This window comes from Elephantulus edwardii, unplaced genomic scaffold (assembly GCF_000299155.1).
Source record: "Elephantulus edwardii isolate Elephantulus edwardi_28Jun2011 unplaced genomic scaffold, EleEdw1.0 scaffold00099, whole genome shotgun sequence".
NCBI classification, from domain to species: Eukaryota; Metazoa; Chordata; class Mammalia; order Macroscelidea; family Macroscelididae; genus Elephantulus; species Elephantulus edwardii.
The window spans coordinates 4,750,608-4,772,358 of record NW_006399849.1 but is presented as its reverse complement, the minus strand read 5'-3'; the positions used below and the strand labels follow the sequence as shown (position 1 = coordinate 4,772,358).

General features: G+C 40.3%; 1 pseudogene; it reads right to left on the bottom strand.

Moving 5' to 3' along the window:
* Positions 1 to 15,945: 15,945 nt before the first annotated feature.
* LOC102845859 lies at positions 15,946 to 16,388 on the bottom strand (annotated as a pseudogene).
* Positions 16,389 to 21,751: the final 5,363 nt, after the last annotated feature.

Here is a 21,751-nt window from a genome sequence, read left to right as displayed (position 1 = left end):
TGGATGAACATGAAATAGCCATGAGTCAAAATTAACTCCAAGAAAACTGACTAATCTGTTTGAAAATAGAGTTATCTTTGTCATATTAATTAGGCCACACACAGCAGAAGCAGTCCTAAACATAACCACTTCCAAGTTATTAGAAAAGCACACTGTGCACAGAGGCTTCACAGGGGAAGATGCCATGTCAGGATCTTCCACAATCTCAGCAACTAAAGTTCATTAGGGGTCACCTACAAAGAATGGACTATTAGCCTCCATAACTGTTATTTAAAATCATCATCATCATCATCTGTTCTTCTGGTAGTCTCTGCTTTCATCTAGGATCCATTGACATCAGCAATGGTATCCCTGGTTCCACGGCCTCTACTAAACCCAGCTTGAACTTCTGGTAGTTTCCTGTCAATGTACTATTCTAGCCATTTTTTAATGATCTTTAATGTATCATGCTTGCATGAGATATTAATGATACTGTCCTATAATTTCCACATTCTGTTGGGTCATCTTTCTTGGGAATGGGGACAAATACAGTTCTCTTTCAGTGAGTTGGCCAGGCAGCTGTCCTCCAGATTTACTGGCATAAACTGGTAAGCAAATCCAGAGCTGCATTTGTTAGTTAAAAGATGTCATTTGGTATTCCATCCATTCCTGGGGCCATATTTTTTTTTTCTAAAGCCTTCAGTGCAGCTTAAACTTCACCTTTCATTACCACTAGCTGTTGTTCACATGGTACTTTCTCAAATATTTCAGTGTCAACTAATTTATTTTATTACAGTGATTCTTTATATTCCTTCCATTTTCTATCACCAATGAGAAAAGACCAGAAGAACTGTGGGAAGACATCAAAGATATCATCTGTGAAGAGAGCAAAAGATTGTTACAAAGGAAAAAGGAAAAAATCAAAATGGATGTCAGAAAAGACTATGAAAATTGAATAAGAGTGTTGAAAAGCCAAAAGAAAAGGAAGAGATTTCAAAGTAAAAGAGCTAAAGAGAAGACTTCAATGGGCAGTTAAGAAGATAAAGCAAAATATAATAAAATGTTCAAAGAGCTGGAGTCAGAAAAAAAAGGGAAGTATTTATTCAGAATTTTTCAAGCGGAGAGAACTGAAAAACAAATTCAAGCCTCAGAGGTGCAATACTGAGAGATGCTATCGGAAGACCCAGAGTACTAGCAGTCAACAAATCAAAAGGAGACCTTTCCAAAATACTGTCAGGTATTATGACTAAAATGCACCTGATCCAAGCGATAGTCTTTCCAATTGCATCCTAAGTACCTGAAAGTTGGACAATAAACAAAACCAAAAAAGAATATCTTTGAATTGTAACACTGATCAACAGTATTTAATAGCACACAGATTGCCAAAAGAACACTCACAACTATCTTGAATGAAAGGCAGAAATTTAGCAAGGCCAATGGCCAGAAATGTGCTCCTGAGAGGTAAGGACGGTGTCTCACTCTGGGCATGCACTCAGGAGGGACCCATCCTTGGGAAGAGACATCATTCTAGGAAAGACAGGGCTGAGAGGAAGATCCTCAACAAGATAGGCTGACATTGTGACTGTCACCAAAGTCTTCAGCATCATGGAGTTCATGAGTATCATACAGAGTACAGAAAGGGTCAAATTCATTGTTTATGGGATTTTTATGCATTGTAGTCAATTTGATGGCACTTTACCACCACCACAACAACATAACATAAGCAGTAACACTAGGGAAGCACTAGCTCCTTAGAATAACCAAACTTATAAGGTCTGGAAAGCTTTGGTGGTATATTTTTAGTTATGCTGCTAACCCAATCATCTACTCTTTTTTTTTTTTTTTTATGGAACGCTTCACGAATTTGCGTGTCATCCTTGCGCAGGGGCCATGCTAATCTTCTCTGTATCGTTCCAATTTTAGTATATGTGCTGCCGAAGCGAGCACAATCATCTACTCTTATGGTTCCAATCCACCTGCCGCTCCACAGGACAAAGATGGGCAATGTCTTCCCATGTAATTTACAGCCTCTTGAAACCCCATAGAGGATCTGCTACAAGTTGGTTCCAACTCCACAGCAACGGAGTAAGGCCAAAAGAGCATTGGCCCGTGGACAAAGCCCTGAAAGCAAGGAAGGGTAAGATAGAAAAGTCATCCAAAGTGAAAATCCCAGAGTGGAAATAGAGAAAGTGCAACTATATTGGGGGGTATTATGACTAATATTATGAAACAAAATGTGTATAAATGATTGAACCAATATGTTTTGTCAACGTTCATTAAAATCACAATTTAAAAAAAAAATTAAAACCCTGCTGAAGTATTTTCAGGTTGCCACTACTTACTGAGATAAAGAACACTAAACATTGAAATTATTTGCCTCAGGTCATGAAGCAGATCAGGTACATCTCAGAACTGCCGCTATAATAGCTCCTCTCCCAGGAGAAAAGGCAGCAGCGTGGGCCAGTAGGACCTGCAAAGATTCCCTCACACTTTCATTCTGACCAACGTTTATGCCTGTGCTGGCAGAAATTCAGCAAGGCCAGGGGACCTGAAATGTGGCCGGAGAGCTACTTCTGTTCTGAGCACCCATACAAAGAACAAGCACAAGTGTCCCTCAGGAAGGAGTCACGCCCTGCCCGAGTGAAGCAAACAAGGTGCACAGGAGCCCCTGATGTGGCCCAAGGCTACAAACTGGGATTTTCCTCTCCTGGCTTCAGGCATTAGATTCTGAAGGACAAAGGCAGGTCACCTTGATAAGAAGCTTTAAAGAAGGAGTTGCTTAATGGCGAGAACCAATCAAAGTCTCAGGGATGAAACTGCGCCCACCTTCTGTAGACTGAACTGCAGATTTATTAGCGTTTTCTTTCTTCTTCCCCCACCCCCTACTCCCATTGGTCAGGGAGCTCCAGTGGCTTAAGGGCAAGAAGCTGCGCCGCAATTCCCAAACCATGCAGTTCGAATCCACCAGAAGGATGGGCAATCTCCTCCACTGCAATTAACTGCCTCGGAAAACCCGCTGGAGGGACAGCTATCGGTCAGTCCCGACTAGACAGCAAACAAACAACGCCAAAGTCGAGAAAGGGGCGGTACATCCAGCTTCCAAACACCAGCCCAGCCCCACAGAAGAGAGGATTGGCAAGCGGCTTCACCGAGTCCCCAGCAAACTCACTCACCAGCTTGGTGGCCCTGTAAGGCCCGGGCCCCACGATGCGGTGCTCCATGGCCCGCGGGCGAGCGGCGGCTGCAGCACCGCCAGCACCGATGCCCGGAGCCCAGTTGAGATTTGAATTGCGAGCCTGCGGGCTCTGGGCGCTGATTGGACGCCGCGGGGCCACGTGACGGGAATTGCGTGTCTCGGACGCCAGGATGCAGTGATGCGCTGGTGGAGGCGCTGGTAAAAGCTCTGGCAGACGCGCTGGTGGAGGCGCTCGTGGAAGTTCTGGCGGGGCCATAAGACTGGCAAGGTTGTCCTTGCTAGTGTGTGCTTGTCGACCTGCCATGGACAAACGCTACTGCTAACCCTCCCCACTCTATGCACACACCGAGTTCAGTCGCGCACCGAGCCGATTTGCAAAATCCCTGGTTTTTCAAGTGCACCAAGATACTCTACATTTACATTAGGGGACTCGCTAATTGACAACTGTTAAGTGGAATAACATTTGAAAACTAGATAAAGAATTCCTCATCACCAAGAGAATACCTAGTGTGTAGAAGAGCTGGGACAGGTCCTCAAATCTGTTTCCTGTTTTGGTGTCTTAGCTTAAGAGGCTTTCTTTCCATTGAACCAAAGAGGTTAGATGCATGTCTGTACTGGATTGAAGTTTTCAGTTGTATGTAGATAGCCATTTGCCATAAAGCTTCCCCCCTGCTTGCTTTCTTTATGCAGTTTATTGCCTTCAGAGTTCCCTAGTAGGAGTTGCAGATTCGGTTTGCCAATTTTCAAAGTAGCAAATGGCAACATGATTATAAATTGCGAGTGGAATTCAAATCTGGTCACCTGAGTTGTTGTTATGTGCTATCAAGTTGAAATCAAATCATAGCTGACCTTCCAGAGGGTTTCAGCTATAAATCTCAACGTAGGAGATTTCCCACCCTTCTCCTTTGGAACACCTACCTAGTAGATTCAAACTACATACATTTGGGTTGTCTCTAGGATGACACAAAACGTAAGGCAAGAGCTCTAGTGAACAACACTGAGTGTTCAAATCTAGCAGTGGTTCCTAATAGATCTCATTCTATACAATTTATAGCCTGGGAAAATCCACTGGAGGGTCAGCTATGACTCAGTTCTGATACATCCAGGGCTCTTTACCTCTGGAATAAGAGTTCTCAAAAGTTTGTTCAGGAACGTATTCAAGTTTTCAAAAAGATGAGAGAGCTATGGCCTTTGGTTACCCTCTGAACCTAAAACAAACTTACATCTGTGCCTCAACTTTCAAATTATAGACAAGCCGATCAGGTGACCAATAACAGAGGTATTCTCCTTGCTAAGAATAGCCAACTATATAAGCTGGAGAAGAGTATTTGTTATACCATGGACTGCTAGGAGAACGAACAAGTTCATCCTGGAGAAGGTGAGACCAGGCTGCTCCTTGGAGTCAAGGATTCTGAAGCTTTGTCTGACATACTTTGGACATAGTGCAAAGAAGGACCAGTCTTTGGAGAGGGACATCATACTTGGGAGGGTGGAGGGGCAGTGCAAGAGAGGAAGACCTTCGATGAGATGGATTGACTCAGTAACTGGGGTAATGGGTGTTTACGTGTCAGAGACAGTAAGACTGGCACAAAACAGAACAGGGTTTAGGGCTGTTGTATGTAGGGTGGCTATGAATCGCAGGTGACTCAACAACACATAACAACAAGAAGATAAACAGGTAGAACCTGGGATAAAGCTCAGAAGGCAAAAAGAGTAGGCTAGAGGGTTTAGAGAAAATGAGAATCACGGAAGGAAAGTGGGAAAAGTGTATTTACATTGTCATAAAATAAAATAGGTCTAAATGGCTGAATAGAAAACCGACTTGCCTTGTAAATTTTCATCCAACCACAAGTTTTAAAATGATAAAGATTACAAACAACTGGAAAACTGCTTAACATAGTCACTAAACAAACAACACAGTAGCTCTCAAGTTGATTCTGACACGTGATCACCCTTGTGTTTCTGACTAGAACTGTAGCCCAAAGGTTTTCATGGCTATAACTTCCAGAAGCGGATCACCAGACCTTCATTACAAAACACCTCTGGATGGATCCAACCTCCAATCTTTCAATTAGCAGCTGAAAACCATTAGATAGAAGGCCAACACAGGCATGCAGGCCACAGTTCCAAGCTCAGGCTTGGCAGTGTTTCTGCTGTTGCAGTAGGGAGACAGAGATGGCAGATGAGATCTCAAAGGCTCAGACCGCTCTTCCTGGTGGTGATAAAGTCTTTCGGAAGATCGTCTGCAAGGAACTCCCAGCCAAAATAATTTTTGAGAATGAGCGGTGCCTTGTTTTTCATGACATTTCAGCTCAAGCACCAATTCACTTTCTGGTGATACCTAAAGTACCTGTTACCCAGATTTCTGTAGCAGAAGATTATGATGAAAGTGTGCTTGGACTTCTTAATTATTGTTGGCAAGAAATGTGCTGCAGATCTGGGCCTAGAAAAGGGTTACCGAATGGTGATGAAACATTGCACAACATGGGGGAGCCTGGAGGAAATTATACTGAGTGAAATAGCTCAGTCACAAAAAGACAAACACTAGATATAACACAGCTGTTATTATAAAATAGGACAGATATGTGGGGGGATTTGGGAGAGAACAGGAAAAGAGTAGAGATAACATTGAATTAGAAGAGATGAGGGGGAAGGCCTGTCCAAAAGGAATATATGATTAGGCATTATAAGTATGGCAACAATTTGGAACAAGGGGTGCATTGTGGGGTGAGTTGGGGGAGGGGGAGAAGAAGGGATAAGAAGATGTTCAACAATGGGGAAAAAATTATAATTTGAAAAGTCCAAACCGTTAGATAGGTGTCAAAACTGTTTGTAAACGCTTGAGCCTAGACTCTAATCTCATTTTGTTGTAGTTGTTGTTGTTGTTGTTGTTGTTAGGTGCCATCAAGTCGTAGATGACTCATAACGGCCCTATGAACAAAAGACCTGAACATTTGTATAACTTTCATCGTTTTTCCATGTTCATAGAGTTTCCAGAGGCAAGCTATTTCAGAAGTGGATGCCACTCCTGCTTCCAAGCTTGTTTTAATCAGGGAGCTCCACCAGACACTGTCCACCATGGGTAACCATTATTGCATTTGATATATCAGTGTCACAGTGTTTAGCATCACAGCAACCACAAGTTACCTCTGTACAACAAGTGGACAGACAAGTGCTATACTACTTAGAAGAATGTTTGACCAAAACCAACTAAAACCAGGCCTGAGGGCCACAGATTAAAATCACACACATTACAGTCACACAAAATGAAAAGGATTTTTTCCATTTTTATACATACTGCTGTTGTAAAGGAATATTACACTTTGTTAAGTATACACACACATATGCCTTCAACTGAAGACTAAGTCCCAATTGAATTTAAAAAAGAAAACCCAGGGTGGTGCACTGGACCCTGATTGGCTACAACAAGCCCCCACCCCCCCCCACACACACACACAGTTCATTACCAGCAAAAACCATTCAATCCAATCAGCTCACACACAGTCATGAACAAAATAAAACCAACCCAACAGTCACCAGCTGACCTTCAACCAAAACAAGAACTCATCTTGTAAAAAACTAACAGCTACATACATGTGCCTTCAACTGAAGACTCAATCCCACCCAAATTTTAAAAAACCCAGGCCAGTACACCAGGCCCTGATTGGCTCCAACTCAGGCCTGTGGCCAATGGGCTTAGTGTTAAGTTGTGTTTGAAAGTAACACTCTCCTAAGTGGTACAGCACTGGTCTGTTAATTTTCTGTACTGAGGAATCTTGGAGTTGCTGTCTGTGATGCTGAATGCTGTGCCATTGGTGTTTCAAATGCCATAATGGTTATACATGGTTAACAGTGTTTGTGGGAGCTCCCAGATTAAGACAGGCTTGGAAGCAGTAGTGGCATCCACTTCCTAAATAGCATGGCTCTGAAACTCTATGAATTTAGAGAAATGAAATAGTTATAGAACAGGTGTAAGGTCTTTTGTTCATAGGGTCCCTATGAGTCGTGCTCAATATGATGTCACTTAACAACAATAACAACATGATAAGGACATAATATCTAATGCTAGATGGATCTTGGATGACAGCAGAGAATATCAGAGGAATGTCTTTCTGTGTTCCATTGACTATGCAAAGGCTGGTTGACTTTATTGACTGTGTGAATCTCAATAAACTGTGGGATCACAATAAACTGTGACTGACCCTGAGATGAATAGGGATCCCAGAATGCTTGATTTTGTTTATGCAAAACCTATACTTGATCAGGAGGAAGTTGTCAGAACAGAGCAAGGAAACACTGCTTGGTTCAAAATCAGAAAGGGGGTGCTCCTAGGATGTGTCGTATCTATATACCTTCCAATCTATATGCAGAACATATCATCCGGGAGGCTGGGCTGTATGAGGAGGAATGTGGTATCAGGATTGGAGGAAGACTCATCAACAACCTACATTAATGCAGATGACACAACCCTGCTTGTTGAAACTGAGGAGGATCTGAAGTGCTTGCTGCAGAAGGTCAAGGACTGCAGTCTTCAATATAGATTGAAGTGCAGCATCAAGAAAACAAAGATTCTCAGCACTGGGCCAATGGCAACAATATAATAGATGGTGAAGAGAGTGAGATGGTTAACAGCTTTAGTTTGCTTGGCTCCATAATCAGCACTCTTGGTGGTACCAGCAGTCAAGAAATCAAAAGACGAATTGCGTTGGGAAAGTCTGCAGTCAGCACTCTCACTAGAGTACTGAAAAGCAACAACATCAGTCTGGAGACTAAGGTTCGCATGGTCCAGGCTATAGGCTTCACAATTACTTACTATGCATCAGAAAGCTGGACAATGACTAAGAATGATAGAAAGAGAATACCTTTGAACTGTGGTGTTGGATAAAGAGTATTGAATATATCATGGACTGCCAGGAAAATAAACAGGTTCATCCTAGAAAGGGTGAAATCAAGCTGCTCTTTAGAAGTAAGGACTCTGAAGCTTCATCTGACATACTTTGGGCATGTTGAAAGGAGGAATCAGTCCTTTAGAGGGACATCATGCTGGGAAGTGTAGAGGAGCAGCACAAGAGAGGAAGACCCTCGATTAGACAGATTGATTCAGAAACTAGGGTAAAGAGAATAGATGTGTCAAGACTACACGGTTGGCACAGGATAGATCAGAGTTCAGAGCTGTTGTAGGGTTGCTATAAGTCGCAAATGACTCGATGGCACATAACAACAACAAATAAAAACCATATTTTTTTTATCATGTAGAATTATTGTCTGTGAACTGTATTTCCACAGAGCAAAAGGGACCTGACAATGATCCAATTTACAACTATTGCTCTAATCTAGGATGTAAATCCCATATTTAGGAATCTTCCTTTACACTCTATCTCGGTTCCTAGCTGGTATGTAGTGCTAAGCAAAATCTTTTTAATAAATTATATATCTATGTTTTAATGTAAAAATATTTTCACTTACTCATAATTACCATTAAAAGGAACATTACTGTTTCTATAGTTAAAACATTTGACTGCTAACCAAAAGACACCAAAAACTCACACCCAATACCATCAAATGGATTCTGACCATATCAATCATTTATTGGGTTTCTGAGACTATAAATCTTAACAGGAAGAATCTACTCCTCTTTCTCAACCTGCTCACTACTCCTTCAAAGCTCTTTAACCAAAAGATAGGTGCTTAAAACTTATCAGTTTTTCTGCAAGAACAGATGTGTGTCTTCTTCTTAAGGGTTACTATGAGTTAAAAATCAACACTCTGGCAGTAGCTTTGATCTTAGATTACCTCTGAAGTCCAAGAGAGATTCTTTATTTTGTCCTCTGGTTTTCTGTGCCTGAGAATACCATTGCCTTTTCTATTTCTGCCTCTTCATAGGTGGTGGTGATGGTTATGTGCCATTGAGTCAGAACCAACTCACCTCCAGGAGGTTTTCAAAGACTGTAAAGTGCACAGGAAGAGAGTGCCCTTGTTTCTCCCTCAGAGAAGCTAGTGGATTTGAATTGCCTGCCTTTGGGTTGATGGTACAGCTTCTTACCCATTAGGCCACCTAAAGTTAAGCGGAAAAAACCTGGATTCATTTGGAATTTAACCCAGGACTTCTTGCACTCTAGTTAAATAGGAATTAAACGAAACATCTGTAGACTTGGGAATATTTTAAACTAAAACTGAGTATCTGTGAAGCAGTCATTAGAACAGAGGAAGGAAACACTGCATGGTTCAAAATCAGGAAGGGAATGTGTCAGGGATACACCTTGTCTCCATGGTTTTTCAATCTGTATGTGGAACAGATCATTCAGAGTCTGGACTTTATAAGGAAGAGTGTGCCATCAGGATTGGAGGAAGATTCATCAAAACCTACATTATACAGACAATACAACTTTGCTTACCGAAATTGAGGAGGGCCTGAAGCATTTGCTACAGAAAGTCAAGGACTGTAGTCTTCTATATGGATTGAAGCTCAACATCAAGAAGACAAAGATTCTCACCAATGGGCCAACTGGAAGCATCATGATAGATGGAAAAGAGAGTAAGATTGATAACAATTACAGCTTGCTTGGCTCCACAATCAATAGTCTTGGCACCAGAAGTCTGTGCTGTCAGGGTCCTCTCCAAAGTGCTAGAGAGTAATGATGCCAGACTAGAGACTAAGGTGTGCCTTATCCAGGCCATGGTCTTTGTAATTGCTTGCTATGCTTCAGAGAGCTGGACAATGACCAAGGATGACAGATGCTTCGAGTTGTGGTGCTGGAGAAGAATAATGATTATATATATCTTGGACTGCCAAGAGAACAAATAGGTTTGTCTTGGAGAGGGTGAAACCAAGTTTTTCCTTGGAAGCAAAGATTTTGAAGCTCTGTCTCACATCTTTTGAACACGTGGCTAAGAAGAACCAGTCAGTCCTTGGAGAAGAACATCACGTTTTGAAGGATAGAAAGATCACAGATGAGACTTTGAGCCAAATTTGTGTCCAGTTACAAATAGCTGTAATTTCATCATACGTCCTTTTGGCAGGCTGTCCAGAGGAGCCAGTTCGTGGATAAGGACACCCAGCTTGAAAAGACGGAGGATCAGAAAAGGAGAGGAAGACCCTCAACATGATGAATTGACATTGTCAGTGCAACAATGGGCTTAAGCTCAGCATAGACTGTGGGACTGGTGTATGGTCAGCAGTGGTTCCATGTATTGTTTATAGGGGCAGTGTGAGTCAGTTACCTTGACGAACCAACCAACTACAACAGAACGATTGTAAAATTAGTACGTTTTCTTTTTTCTTGCTTTACTTTTCTACTTTGTGAGTGGAGTGGTGGGAATGAATATGTTTGAGACAGCGAGGTTGGCACAGGATAGAATGGCGTTTAGGGCTCTATGAGTCGCAAACGACTCGATGGCACATAACAACAACAACTGTGACATTATGTAAGTGTATTGTAAGTTTTCTCTGGTACCTCCCCCCCTTTTTTTAAAAGAGGTATCCTCACCATAGAAGAAACAAATTGCAATTATGTATTTTTTAAAACAGCTTTCTGAGCTTTTCCACTTTTTCTCACTTGACTCTGAACTATTAAGATACGTAAATACGAATAGTTCATTCTATTCCTAAGAAAATTAGGCTTTAGAGAGGTTAAGTTACTTGATTTCGCTCATACAGATAACAGAGTTTGATCTTAAACCTAGACTTTTTGCCTCAAAGCCAGCTGATTTTGGTTTAGTTAGGTTGAGCTTTAACTTGCATCTAACCGTCAAGAATAAAAAGGATATGTTTAAAACATAGAGTATAATTTCTTACTCCAGTCCTATTTGTGCAAACACATTTTAAAATAGTGCAAAATAGACATTTTTTTATCTATCCAACTGACCTTTCAAAAAAAATGAGCATCAAAGAAACAGTATGTTAGAGTTTGTTTTCAGCCCTTTCATTACACTTTAGTTTGTTACTGTTCTGTTTCTGCATTTAATTGAAATTTGTTGCATATAAAATAGATATTTAATTGGATTACTACCTTTAGGAAACCTTAACTTCCAGTTGTGTGTCAATCAAGACATTAAAATTAAAATTTCCACATCCTGATTGTAGCAACTTTAATGTGTCACTGTGCACATCCTTCTTGGGCATATTTAAGCAGGAGGCTATTACTCTCCCATAGAAACTTTGCCTAAGCTTCAAAACATCTTCATAAGGTGAGTGGACATGTAAAAACTGGCACTTTCAACATCACCAGCTTATTTGTCATGGATATTGGGAAATGTGGAGCAATACAGCAGAAAGCAATACCGGATCAAGCACATAGTGGGGCTGGGAATTGTATTTCCCAATCATTTCGAGTAGGGTGTGGTCAGGCGTGTGTCTTCATTTGCCTAAGGGTCTGAGAGCTTCTGTCCTACTACCTGAGCAGCTTCTCAACCAGTTAAATGGGTCATTTTGAAAGAACTCCTCTGAGGAAACCAGAATCCCTCCCTGACTTATATCACACTTTAGTTATTTTAGTTGTAATGAAAGCACCTCCAGTTGGTTTGTTTTGTTTTGTTTTGTTTTTAGTATTAAGCAATCAAGAAGGATAATGATTGTAAAAACTGTGACTTGATGTCCACAATAATATGTCTGAACTCTCACCACACAACTGGGAAATATTCCCCATCTTTTCTTTTAATTATTTTTTTCCAATAACAGACCACCATTCACATGTCAATTTGCCATACTGTGCTGGCTTGCACCTTGTTGTAATGCTAAATGTTATGGCATTTCAAATACAAGTAGGATTTCTCATGACAAATTTCACTGGAACTTTCAGACTATGACATGTTCAGTAGGACCAGCCATCCACTCCTGAAATAATTATTTATGTAATAACACTGAGAAAAACTGGAATTTTAGAATAATTAAGTGTGCTCATGCAAAACCTATACATAGACTAAGAAACAGTTGTCAAACAGAAAAAAGGGACAGTGCATGCTTTAAAATGAGAAAGATGTGCGCCAAGGTTATATCCTTTCTCCACAGGTATTCAAAGTGTGTGCTGGGCAAATCATTCAAGAAGCCAAACTATAAGAAGAAGAACGTGGCATCATGATTAGATGAAGACTCATAAAAAACTTGCATTTTGTGGTTGTCTTAACCTTGTTTATGGAAAGTGACAAAGACTTAACAGCCAACGCTGAAGAAGATCAAAGACTACAGCCTTCAGTGTGGATTACAACTCTACATGAGGAAAACAAAATTCCTCACCACTTCACTGATAGATAACATCTTGACAGAGAAAGGATTGAAGTCATGCTTTATCTGGTTTATCCTATATAACTATTTCATCTTAGTTGGATCTACAATCAGTACCCATAGAAACAACATTCAATAAATCAAAAGACATTGTATCGGGAAATGTTGTTGCTAAGAACCTCCTTAAAGTACTAAAGAGCAAGGATGTCACTTCAAAGAATAAACACCAAGTCATGGTGTTTTTAGTTGTTTAGTGCCTGTGTGAAAGTTGGACAATGAATAAGGAAGACTGAAGATGAACTTGCCTTTGAATTGTGATGTTGGCAAAGAATGTGGACTATAACATGCCACTGCCAAAATACAAACAAATCTGTCTTGTAGGAAGTGTAGCCAGGGTGTTCCTTGTAAGCAAGGATGGTGAAAATCTGCTCTCATACTTTGGGCACGGTGTCAGGGGAAGTGCAAATCCTTGGGAAAAGACATCATTTAGAGGGGAAAAAATTCAGATGTTTCTGTGAAAGGGAGGCTGATAGTCTATGAGACAGACTGACACAGTGACTGCAGCAATGGGACTGACCATGGTGAAGATGGTGCAGGATAGTGCAAGGTTTTGATCCATTGTATACAGGGTCACTATGAGTAATAGTCAATAGGATGGAAACTAACAAAAATAATAATAAGGGCGACATATTCTTCGGGAGCATAGGAAAGGACAAAAACATATATAAAGGCACACAGTTTTATTTAAACTCTTGCACCTGGTCTGTCATATTTTTTAATTTCAGTATTTAAAAAAATACCACTGATCTGTCAAGTTTTTATTGTGGTGGCTCTCATGTTGTCATGATGATAGAAATATATCATTGGTCTTTCAAATACTATTGGTGTCTCTTATAGTGAACAGGTTTCAGAGGAATTCCCTGGGAGGAAGAGTGAGATGACACAATGACACACATCTTTAAAACGAACCAGTGAAAACCTTATGAATAGGAGCAGAACATTGTCTAATATATTATGAGAAGATGATGTCATTCACTGAGAGACACTCAGAATACTACTGGGGAAGAATTGTCTTCTCAAAGTAGAATTGACCTTAATAACATGGATAGAAGAAAGCTTTGGGGACCTTCATTTCCTGTAGTAGCATTCCTCAAAGTAAGAAGGAACAGCTGCAAAAACATGCATTTATACATAAGCTATGATTCTAGAAAAATTGGAAGTCCTCAAAACTGAAATGGAATGACTGGTATCCTAAGTATTACTAAGCTGAAATGGACTCACTGGCCATTTTGAATGGGTAATTATATGATCAATTATGTTATCAATGACAAATTGAAGAATGATGCTGCATTCATTACCAAAAAGAAAATTTCAAGATCTATCCTAAAGTACAACACTGTTAGTAATAGGACAATATCCACACAGGGAGTTCTGGGGGTTAGTGGTAAGGATTTGTGCTGCCAACCCAAAGGCACATAGTTCAAATCCATCAGCTGCTCCACTGGGAAAAGATGACCAAGTTCCTCCTGTGTGATTTACTGCCTCTGAACCCCTCCCCCAAAGTGTCGGCTATGAACAGGTTCTGACTCAATGGTACATAGTATCAACAATGAACAATATCCATACACTTACAAGGAGGAACAGGTGGCTCATGTGCCCTCACGGAAAAGAGCTGCACTGCTTACTCAGAATCACACGGTTCTTATCCATCAGCTGCTTCGTGCAAGGAAGATGGGAAGTTTCTTCCTACATAATTTTCAGCCTCTGAAAACCCTGCAGAGAGTCACCCATGAATCGAGTCCAATCCCATGGCACATAACAACAAGAAGAACAACAGGAAAGACCACTTGATACTACTATTATACAAATTTACCCATCAACAACTAATGCCAAATTTTAATAAATTGAAAGAGTTTACCAACTTCTACAGACTAAAATTTATCAACCATGCAATCAAGATTCATTCACAATTACCAGTGCCTATAATGTTATTTAGATGATGGAGGTATTGACAGGTGTTTCTTATATGCATATGGATATTATCCTATCATTCACAACATTGTGTTTAAAGATGGATCGGAACATAGCCTTTTTAACTGTGCATGCAACCTCATTTTTCCTCACCTTTTCATTTCTGGCAAGATCATACAATTGTCTGATTCAAAATGTCTCATGGCAATCCATCAAATTTTGCCAATGCCTACTTACTTGCTGAAACTGAGGAGGGCCTGAGGCAGAGGGTCAAAGACTGTACTATATAATATGGATTGAAGCTCAATATCAAGAAAATGAAGATTCTTACCACTGGGCCAGCTGATAGTATCATGATAGATAAAGAAGAAATTGAGGTTGTTAACAATTTCAGCTTGCTCAGTTCCACAATCAGCACTCTTCACACCAGCAGTCAGGAAATCAAAAGATAAATTGCATTAGGAATATCTGCTGTCATAGACCTCTCCAGAGTGCTGAAGAGTAAGGATGGCAGTCTAGAGACTAAGATGTGCCTGATGCAGGGTTGCAGATGAGGAAGACTCTGGATGAGATGAATTGACACAGTGATTGGAGTAATGGGAGTAGGTATTTCAGAGACAGTGAAAGTGGCTCACAATAGGGTAAAGTTCAGAGCTATTGTGTATAGGGTATATTGTGTATTGTGGCTATGAGTCACTGGCAACTCATAGGCATAAAGAAACATGTCTCATGTGGAAATTGAATTCAGGAAAGAAAAACTAAAGAGGAGAAAGAAGGAGGAGAGTGATTTATTTCAGCTCAGGTGAGTAAGAAATACTTTTCTGAGAAGTTAGTATTTGCAGACCATCTGAGTGAACGGAAGTAGTGTCTCGTAGCTATGTTAGAGAGGACCTTCTAAGCCAAGAGTCACCAGCACTGTGGACTGAAGTGGTCTGAGGTGGAGACATACTTGCCATATCCAGAGAACAGAGGCAGGAGGCCAGCGGTGACTGGAGTTCAGCGCACGGAAGAGACAGTGGAGGGTATAGAGGTGGAGATGTAATCGAAGGGGACTTTGGAGGCCACTTTATGGGTTATATAATTTGGATTTTATTCTAATTAATTAAAAATGCATATTAGTTTTGATCAGTACAGTGTGAATATGTGAAATGTTTTTGCGGTTATTTTGTGAGCTTCATGATCAAGATTTAAAGAAAAATTTATCTTGTATGATGCAACAGACCCATGGCCCTTTTAAGTCCTGTTACGTTTGGGACTTAGTGTTGAGACACAGAGAGCAGTAACCACATAACCTAGATGTTCAAACATCAACACAGTTCTTGAGAACCATTTCAAAAGCTCACAAAGCCAAACATTGAGGGAGATTATGAAAACTATGTGTATGCTCTTGGAAGTGAGATTACATTGTTGACAAAGTTGATTCCATCACTTACCTCCCTTTTCAAGATGTTCTCTATGTTCTCTCATTGTTACCAAGAACATTGAAAGCAATACAGTATACCTTTTTATGTCGTTGTTATGTGTCATCGAGTCGCCTGCAACTCGTATTTCTTTTATTGCTCAAGTACATAAGACAAATTTATGCAAGCAGAGCAGAGGTTGTGGAAAATTCATATTTTCAATTAGGGAGAAGGACCCTCATTGTTTTATCATGTCAAGCCAATCAGTGAATTTGGCTTTGAATCAGGATCAGATGGAAATTAGCATCTTCATCCTTTCTGTTCCTCTCAAGATTCTTTTGAACAGCAACAGCTTTCTTGGTAAAATGGTAGAGTGCCTCAGGAAGCTCAGGAGCTTCGTATTTAAGGATTCTCAACATTTTATTGCCTGTCACGGACTTACTTGGGCAACACCATTCTAATCTCTGAGGATCATACCGATTTGGGAAGGAGTCAGGCCCTTCTTGACCAGTTTGTCAAGCATTCATGTCATCAGATACCACCTTCAGCCAGGTGGGGACGCTGCGGCCCTAGGGCAGAGCCCCTGGGACAAGCCCTTCCGGGGAGCAGGCATGCAACCCATGATTGTGACAGTTAGGGAATGAAAAAGAGCAATGCAGAGCCTTCTTAGTACCAGTTTTAGGGCTAGCATGCCTCAATTATCTGTCCCTCTTTCCAAGTCCTGACACTAACCCACTAATTGATAAGCAGAGTTTCCTTTAGATGATTGGAAGCGGCCACAATGTTGCTGGCATCATAGACTGGACTTGATGCTGCTCCTTGAGAAGAATTCTGATTTCCATTTTATCAATAAAGTTTGAAACAAGAAGTTGAGAAGAGGGGAGAATACCATAGAAAGAGGTTAGAGACAAGGGGCAAGTGAAGTAAAACCAGTTCAAAAATGGTTGCAGAACTCTAGAAAGAAAAGAGAAATTAAGATAGTTGGTATAGTCCTTGGTACACAGTGGGACTGAAAAAATATTTATTGAGTGAACAAATGATACTAAGCTTTAAAAGTTATTAATCTCTTACAAATAAATTTTATTCTTTATCTTAATGTCTTATATGAATGCACATTATAACATACCTTTTATATCTTCATTGTAATACAAAAAAATCTGATTCTGAACCTATACTTCGGTAAGTTGTTGATAAAAGATTCTATGTACTTGCTTCTCCTTTTTAAGTTTGTAAAAGTGCAATCCATACCTTATGTCTTGTCTTATCATTTCAGTTCACCTCTCATCTCCTCATACTCAAACCACTACAGTTCAAAGTTATCCTGAAACTTTTGCCAAAGCATATGGTTTAATGGAATATCATATTGGGGTAAACGTTCAGTCTCCAGCATGCTGTAACCACACTTCTTTGTCACTATAGTTAGCAAAAGTCCCATTGCATTGAGTCAATTTCAGCTCACAGCAACCTTACAGAACAGAACTGCCCCCTGGGTTTCTAAGGCTATTATCTTCACAAGAGTAGACAATTTTCTTCAAAGGAGAAGCTCATGAGTTCAAATTTGACTTCCCAGGGAGCAATTACGTGCATATCCACTGTACCACCAGGGTTCCTTGACTATAACTGTAAAAGTCAAACTACTACTGCCGTCCAGTTGCTGCTGACTCTTCGTAACCTCCATCTAGCTTCTGAGGCTGCAGATCATAACGAGAGGAGACTGGCTATCTTTCTCCTGATGAGTGAATGGTGGATTATGGGCTGATCGCTCAATTCATTATAAGTTATGCTGCTGAGCCGAAGCTCAATTTTGACTCAATCAGCTGATGGAACAGTCTCTCCTAGTAAATTTGCAGCATCAGGAAATGGATGGAGGGTCACTATTAGAATCAACTCAGCTCCAGTAGATGGGACCTCTCCCTTAGCAGCCTAGTACAAAACCCACTCTACTGTCAGGGCATGTTGGCTTACACCTAGGAAAGAAGCATGATGGGGGTCAGGGGGAAGGCAGTCTCTCTCTCTCCGTGTGTGTGTGTGTGTGTGTGTGTGTGTGTGTGTGTGTGAACTGCTATGGGTCTAGGCAAAAATATAGGATGAATTAGAGGAAGAAGGTCTAGGGACAAGAATGCCATTCAGAAAGTAGCTGAAGGAATGCTTGCATGAAATTGCAGCAGCAGTGGTGTGTCATGTGAAAATAATTAGTAACCTTAAGCAAGACTGGCTGAGACAACTTCTTTGTCTCTGTTTCATCATCAGTAAAGTGGAAATAATGCTGGTGCCTGCTTCACAGGGTTAGAGAGAGACCTTCTATACCTCTAATAATAAATTTCTCAATTTACTATTGAGAAAACAAATGCAGTTATTTTGCATTTATGGCATCCCACTGTGTGGTTGGTAGAATTCTAAGATGGCCACCCAAGATATTCAGAGCCTAGGATATACTCCTTTCCTTAATTTAATGACAACAAATCCAAGCGCTGCTTTGAAGGGCTTTGGCACATGTTTAAGGTCTTAAGACAAATGACTTTGCGATAGGGAAAGGTAACTGGTTTAATTATATGTTGTATTTGTTATGTGGTGTTGAGTTGAGCATGACTCATAATGACCCTATCACTAACTGACTGAACCCTGTCCTATCTTATCCCATCTTCATATCTCTGACATACTCAAACCCATTTCTACAGTCTTTGGGTCAATACATCTTGTTGGAGGTCTTCCTCTCTTTCATTGACCCCCCACCATTGCAGGAATGATGCTACTTTCCAAGGGATAATCCTTCTTAACAACATGTTCAAAGGATATGAGTCAAAGCTTTGCCACGTTTGTCTCAATGGAGCACTTAGAGCCATTTAAAACCCAGAGTTTTCCTCCAGCCAATTATAGGGAATTCTACTGCAGACAGCAGCAGAAAATAATGGGAGCCAAGGCTCAAGACCAGAAAGTGAGCATCTCTAAGCCAGAAGCCAGATGAGAATAAGATTGTGAGGCAAGCGCTGTGAGAGAACAAGGAAAGTCTGTGATTTGGGGGCTGGGACAGGGTGTCTGTCTGTGTTGGGCCCTCTTGAAAGGCTAACAAAGGCTATTGTGTTCTCCAACACTGTTGCTTGTATTTTCTTCCAGAACCAAGAAACCAAAACTGGCTTAGAGAGAAAAACAAAATTGGTTTAAGCATTTGTCCTTACTGATGAGGTGTGCTTTCTATTTTTCTTTTTCCATTTCTGAAAAGATCATTTTGGCAAAACTTATTCTTCATATTAAACATATGATATTATATGATATCATATTAAACATAGAAACACACAGTCTTCAGCATATACGCTGATAAATTTTTACAAACTGAACACATCCATGCAAATGACACTCAGGTCAGGAAACAGAACATGCCAGCTGCTAGAAGAGCCCCCTTGGGGTCCTTTGCAGTAAGCACTCCTCAAAGGTGACAGGCACAGAAGTTAAACTTACTCAAAGTTGAGTTCCTCTACACTGTAACCCAGAAATCGGCTTTGGAAAGCAAAGGGCTGTTCAGCTGAAAGAATTTTATTTAGTGGATGACACACTTGCATCATTTTGTCGCAGTTTTAATTTTCCATGTGATCACTCTCAGCCCCTTTCATTTAAATCTAAAGACATTTTTCCTTTCCCATCCCCATTTCTAGGTGCTTTCTTTTTTATACATATATATTTTTTATGTTGCGATTTTAACAAAAGTTTACAGAAAAGGTGAATTTTCATTCATTCATTGTTACACGTTTCCTCTCCCCCTCCCCGCCCTTTTCCTGCCTCTATTCTCTCCTTTCCCTTTTGAGTATGTATACATTTCCTACTAAATTATCTTCTTATTCATAATAGTAGCCTTATGCAATATTTGTCCTTATGTGACTGAGATATTTAACTTGGAAAAATAGTCTCTAGTCTATAGCTTTTTTATGAAATTGCTGCTCCTTAGTGCTGCACAATATTCTATTGTGTGAAAAATCACTGGGACAGCAGAGGTCAGTGGGTGAATGGTGAGTTAAGAAATGAGAACGTCTCAAAAGCATGATAATAGGCATAGAGCAATGGTAATTAATTATATAAAATATAATGTACATGAATGATTTGAATGATTGTCTAAGACACAAAGTATATATGCAAACAAAAAATTAAACCTGAAGAGATGCTTTCTAGGTGTTCAAACCTGTTTGACATTTTCTTGCTTCACTTTCTCTGAAAATTCTGATTCTCTTGCTCCTAGGATGAACTAGGAGTGCTGTAGTTTGACTCTTGTTCAAACAGAAGACTGTAGGTACTGAGGATCTGCTGGGTTAACTATTATTATTTAAAATTCTCTGATTGCCACCACTTTGGAATAGCCTCCTAGCTGACTCTCCATGGGTTTGCAAAGTTGTGAATCTCACAGGATGAGTTTAAGTATCTTTTCCTGCAGTGGATCCAAACTGCCTTTGGGTCAACAGTACAACTTCCTACAGACTATGCCATCAGAGCTCCCAGGAAGCAGTCATCAGAATGGAGCAAGGAAACACTGCCAGGTTCAGGATCAGGGAAAGTGTGCATCAGGGATGCAGCCTATCTTCAAATCTTTTCAATCTATCTGAGTAACAGATCATTCAGATGCTGGACTTTTTGAGGAGGAATGTAGCATCAACAATTTGCATTACGTACATGACACAAGTTTGCCTGCTGAAACTGAGGAGGACCTGAGGCATTTGGTGCAGGTCAAGGACTGCAGTCTTCAACATCAAGAAAACCAAGATTCTCATCACTTAGGCTCAACATCAACACTAGACCATTTGGCAGCAAAATAATAGATACAGAAGAAATTGAAACTGTTTAATTTTATCTTGTTGGATCTACAACCAACACCCTTGGCACCAGTAGTCAGGAAACCAAAAGACGATTTGCCTTAGGATCATCTGCTGTTAAAAACCTCTCCAGATGACGATTTAGAGACAAAGAAGCACCTGATCCTATCCATGGTCTTTGCAACTGCTTGTTATGTATGTATCAGAGAGCTTTACAATGACTAAGGATAACAGAAGAAGAATCAATATCTTTGAGTTGTGGTGCTGTAGGAGAGAAATTAATATACCATGGACTGCCAAGAGAATAAACAGGTCTGTTCTGGAAAGGGTGAAACCAAGTTTTCTTTGAAAGCAAAGCTTTTAAAGCTCCATCTCACACTTTGGTCATGTTGCCTGGAGGGACCAGTCCTTGGTGAGGTCCCTTGGAAGGGTGGAGGGACAGCACAGGAAAGGAAGACTCTGGATGAGATGGATTGAATCAGTGACTAGGGTAATGGGGATAGGTGTGTCAGAGACAATGAGATTGGTTCAAGATAGGGCAAAGCTATTCTACGTAGGGTCACTATGAGTTGCAAGTGACCCAATGGCACATAACAATAATAGTGTGTGTGTGTGTGTGTGTGTGTGTGTGTGTAAATTATTGCACTGGTAGTTGCAAATTGTGGTTTCCTCTCTTCCTGTGCAATTTACAGCCTTGGACACTCACTGGAGGATCAGCTATGAATTCATTTTGATTTATCAGCAATGAGTAAGACTACTGCTTCGGCATCATTTAACTGGTATTCTGTAATAAAGAATTCTTCTTGGCTCCACTGCTTGTTTGGTTTTGGGTTTTTGTTTATTGTTTTTTGTTTTTTTACATATCACTACGAACTTTTTCGCTTATATGAATTATGGCCCATTGCTGTAACTTTTCTCTTAGAAACCAATGTATGTCCTTTTAGTGTATTTCAATTAGTTTTTGAGTTACGGTTGTTGTTGAGTAGCTCCTGTATTTCTTCTACAAGTTCATCTTGTCTATTTCCTTCTCTACACCTGAAATCATTTAATGATTTCATTAAAATGAATCCAGGAAGGATTTAATTAATTTAATGAAGAACAGATTCAAACCTAGAGTTGCTGTAATCAAGGATGCTTTGGGCAGAATATTAAATGATCCAGGAAGTATTAAAAGAAGATGGAAGGAATA